We start from the raw sequence: 4,274 nt of genomic DNA, 5'->3' as shown, positions 1-4,274 counted from the left end.
ACTCTTTGTCACATAATGCTTTGAAACTACTGACGGTCTTGGCCGCCACCACCTTCTCACTTAACTTGTTCCAACCGAGTACCACTCTGTATGCGAAAGGAAATTTTTTTATATTTCTTTGGCATCTTTGTTTAGTTAGTTTAAATCTATGACCTTTTGTTCTTGAAGTTCCAGGTCTCGGGAAATCTTCCCTATCGATTTTATCAATTCCTGTTACTATTTTGTACATAGTGATTTTATCACCTCTTTTTGTTGTCTTCTAGTTTTGGCATATATAATGCCTCTGACCTCTCCACATAGCTCTTGCCCTTTAGTTCTGGGAGCCACTTAGTAGCATGTCTTTGCACCTTTTCCAGTTTGTTGATGTGCTTCTTAAGATATGGGCACCACACAACCGCTGCATATTCTAGCCTTGGCCGAACAAAACTCGTGAACAATTTCTTTAGTATTTCGCCATCCATGTATTGAAACGAAATTCTGAAGTTAGAAAGCGTGGCATAGGCTCCTCACACAACGTTCTTTATGTGGGCCTCAAGTGATAATTTTCTATCTAGAATCAACCCTAGACCTCTTTCTTTTATCAGAATTATATAAAGATTTCTCACATAATTTGTAGGTTGTGTGGGATCTATGTTCTATTCCACATTCCATAACATGGCATTTATTCACATTAAATTTCATTTGCCAAGTGGTGCTCCATATATTTATTTTGTCCAGGTTTTCTTGAAGGGCATGACAATCATCTAAATTTCTTATCCATCCCATTATCTTAGCATCATCAGCAAACATGTTTATATAATTCTGTATTCCTACTGGTAGATCATTTATGTAGACAATGAACATTTCTGGTGCATGTACTGTGGTACTCCACTTGTGACACTTCTCCAGTCCGATTGCCTCTGATTACTGCCCTCATTTTTCTATCAGTCAGAAAATTTTTCATCCATGTTAGAAGCTTACCTGTCACCCATCCAAAATTTTCTAGTTTCCAGAACAACCTCTTATGTGGAACTCTGTCGAAAGCCTTTTTTATGTCTAGATAGATGCAGTCGACCCAACTACCTTTTTCCTTTAAAATCTCTGTGGCTCAATCATAGAAACTGAGTAAATACGATACACAGGATCTTCCAAGATCGAAATTATATAATTTCTCTCCAGGTGTTCTACCCATTTAGTTTTTATTATTTTTTTTTCAATCTTTTCACTGTTACACTTGTCAATGATTCAGGTCTATAACTTAGAGGGGTGGGGTCTTCCCTGTTGCCACTTTTGTAGATTGGAACTATGTTATCCTTTTTCCACATGTTTGCTATGACTCCTGTACACAGGGATGCCTGAAAGATCAGGTGAAGTGAAAGGCTGAGCTCAGATGCACATTCTCTCAGAACCCATGGTGAAACTCCATCTGGACCAACTGCTTTGTTCTTACTTAGCTCCTTTAGCATATTTTCCAATTCATCTCTAGACACCTCTATACGCTCTATGATGTTCTCAGAAATTCTTATTGTGTCTGGTTCTCTTAAGATTTCATTTTGTATAAACACACTTTGGAACTTTTGGTTTAATGTTTCACACATTGCATTATCATTTTCTGTGAATTTGTTTCCTATTTTCAACCTCTGGATATTATCCTTTACCTGCAATTTGTTGTTTATGAATTTGTAGAATAGGCCCAGTTCTGTTTTACATTTATCCATTATCCCTTTTTAAAAATTTCTTTCTGCCTCTCCCCTTACTGCTGTATAGTTGTTTCTCGCATCTTTGTATCGCTGGTATGATTGGGGGTTTGGCTTCTTTCTATGTTGATACCTGCTTGATGGGGTTCTGCTCTTCTACTCCCCAAGCCCGGCCCGAGGCCAGGCTCGACTTGTGAGAGTTTGGTCCACCAGGCTGTTGCTTGGAGCGGCCCGCAGGGCCACATACCCACCACAGCCCGGCTGATCCGGAACTTCTCTTAGAAAACAGTCCAGTTTTCTCCTGAAGATGTCCACGGTTGTTCCGGCAATATTTCTTATAGTCGCTGGGAGGACGTTGAACAACCGCGGACCTCTGATGTTTATACAGTGCTCTCTGATTGTGCCTGTGGCACCTCTGCTCTTCACTGGTTCAATCTTGCATTTTTTTCCATATCGTTCACTCCAGTACGTTGTTATTTTACTGTGTAGATTTGGGACCTGGCCCTCCAGTATCTTCCATGTGTATATTATTTGGTATCTCTCTCGTCTCCTTTCTAGAGAGTACATTTGGAGAGCTTTGAGACGATCCCAATAATTTAGGTGTTTTATCTCGTCTATGCGTGCCGTATATGTTCTCTGTATTCCCTCTATTTCAGCAATCTCTCCTGCTCTGAAGGGGGAAGTGAATACTGAGCAGTACTCGAGACGGGACAACATAAGTGACTTGAAGAGTACAACCATTGTGATGGGATCCCTGGATTTGAAAGTTCTCATAATCCATCCGATCATTTTTCTGGCTGACGCAATATTTGCTTGGTTATGCTCCCTAAACATTAGATCGTCGGACATCATTATTCCCAAATCCTTGACATGCTGTTTTTCTACTATGGGAAGATTCGATTGTGTTTTGTACCCTGTATTATGTTTCAGATCCTCATTTTTGCCATACCTGAAATTTATCACTGTTAAACATCATGTTATTTTCTGCTGCCCAATCGAAAAATTTGTTGACATCTGCTTGTAGTTTTTCAGTGTCTTTCATTCCATTTTTGTGTCTTTTGGTCTGTGGCCCTCTCTCAATTTCTGTTGAACCAATCCTGTTTTCTGGCCCTGCATCTCTGTTTTGGTATGAATGTTCGTGTGCCTTCATTGTATATTTTGCAAAATTTGGCATACATTTAATTTACTTCCCTGTCTAGCAACAAGTCTGCCTAATTACTTATTAAAAAAAATTTGAAGTTCCCCATAGTGACCTCTCTCTCTTGAAATCAAGTTTATCAACTGTTTCAATGTCCCCATTTTCTGTGTGTGTGTGTTTGGAGGCTAAGCTTGCTGATACCATGTGTGTGTGTGTTTGGAGGCTAAGCTTGCTGATACCATGTGTGTGTCTGTGTTTGGAGGCTAAGCTTGCTGATACCATGTATGTGTGTGTGTGTGTGTGTGTGTGTGTTTGGAGGCTAAGCTTGCTGATACCGTTTGTGTGTGTGAGTGTGTGTTTAGAGGCTAAGCTTGATGATACCATGTGTGTATTTGGAGGCTAAGCTTGCTGATACCATGTGTGTGTGTGTGTTTGGAGGCTAAGCTTGCTGATACCATGTGTGTGTGTGTGTTTGGAGGCTAAGTTTGCTGATACCATGTGTGTGTGTGTGTTTGGAGGCTAAGTTTGCTGATACCATGTGTGTGTGTGTGTGTGTGTGTTTGGAGGCTAAGTTTGCTGATACCATGTGTGTGTGTGTGTTTGGAGGCTAAGTTTGCTAACACCGTGTGTGTACTCACCTGTTTAAATAATAATAGGGGTGTGTACCACCTCTGGTGCAATTGTAGGGACTCACAGCCTTGAAGAAAATAAAGAGTATTCAGAGAAGACCTTGTGGATTCTCACTGAACACTAATCTTTTCTTCTCCTATCACCCCTCTTATTTTGTTTTATGCTGTATTCTATTATATATCATATAAATACATAGCCAAATGGCAATATTTATTATGTCTATACAAAAAGAAGACATCCACTTTATTTTTTTTCTCTCCTTTGTTTCTATGTGGATTTTGTTGTGACTAATGATTCTCCTCCTTCCCATCAACAGGTCTTCCTCACTGGGCTTGCTCGGCTTTTGTGTTACTGTGAGGGTGCCATCATCGTTTACCCTTCAAGACTGAATCATGCTGGCACTGCATTTGTGGACTTCCCTTCACAGTAAACAGTCCTTCTCCATATGGTGATTGTCCAGGGCAAGCAGGGGGTGTGACTGCCATCTTGGAGAAGCAGGGTCTTTTAATATGAAGAATCTTCCGTCTTCTCTACTTACGCCAGCTTGTGCCGGCCTTGCATTCTTGTTACTTCATGGCCCTTGGGCCTTTTTTATTTATTTTACATAATAATTTTTTTTATTAATACCCGTGTTTCACAAGAGATCCTTAACATTTTAAGCACCAATTGTATTGACTAATGCACGTCTTGTAACCTTTAAGACATAAATAGACAAGACATAGATAAATGAGTGAATAATACTGAGTGACTAGGTTAGGGCGAGGAACATAGTACAGTGTCTGGCTTTGGAAGAATGCCTACTGTTTTAGAAACCTTATTGCCATGATCAT

At 40.0% G+C, this 4,274-nt stretch overlaps 1 long non-coding RNA gene across 1 annotated transcript in view; it reads left to right on the top strand.

The window, feature by feature from the left end:
• Nucleotides 1–4,068, top strand: part of LOC138355714 (uncharacterized) — a 7,003-nt gene extending 2,935 nt beyond the window's left edge. The window contains exon 3 of the long non-coding RNA XR_011224001.1: nt 3,761–4,068. This is a non-coding gene — a long non-coding RNA (uncharacterized lncRNA). The remainder of the gene's footprint in view (nt 1–3,760) is intronic.
• Nucleotides 4,069–4,274: the final 206 nt, after the last annotated feature.

Source organism: Procambarus clarkii, chromosome 68, assembly GCF_040958095.1.
Source record: "Procambarus clarkii isolate CNS0578487 chromosome 68, FALCON_Pclarkii_2.0, whole genome shotgun sequence".
Taxonomy (NCBI): Eukaryota; Metazoa; Arthropoda; class Malacostraca; order Decapoda; family Cambaridae; genus Procambarus; species Procambarus clarkii.
This window is presented reverse-complemented; position numbering and strand designations above follow the sequence as displayed.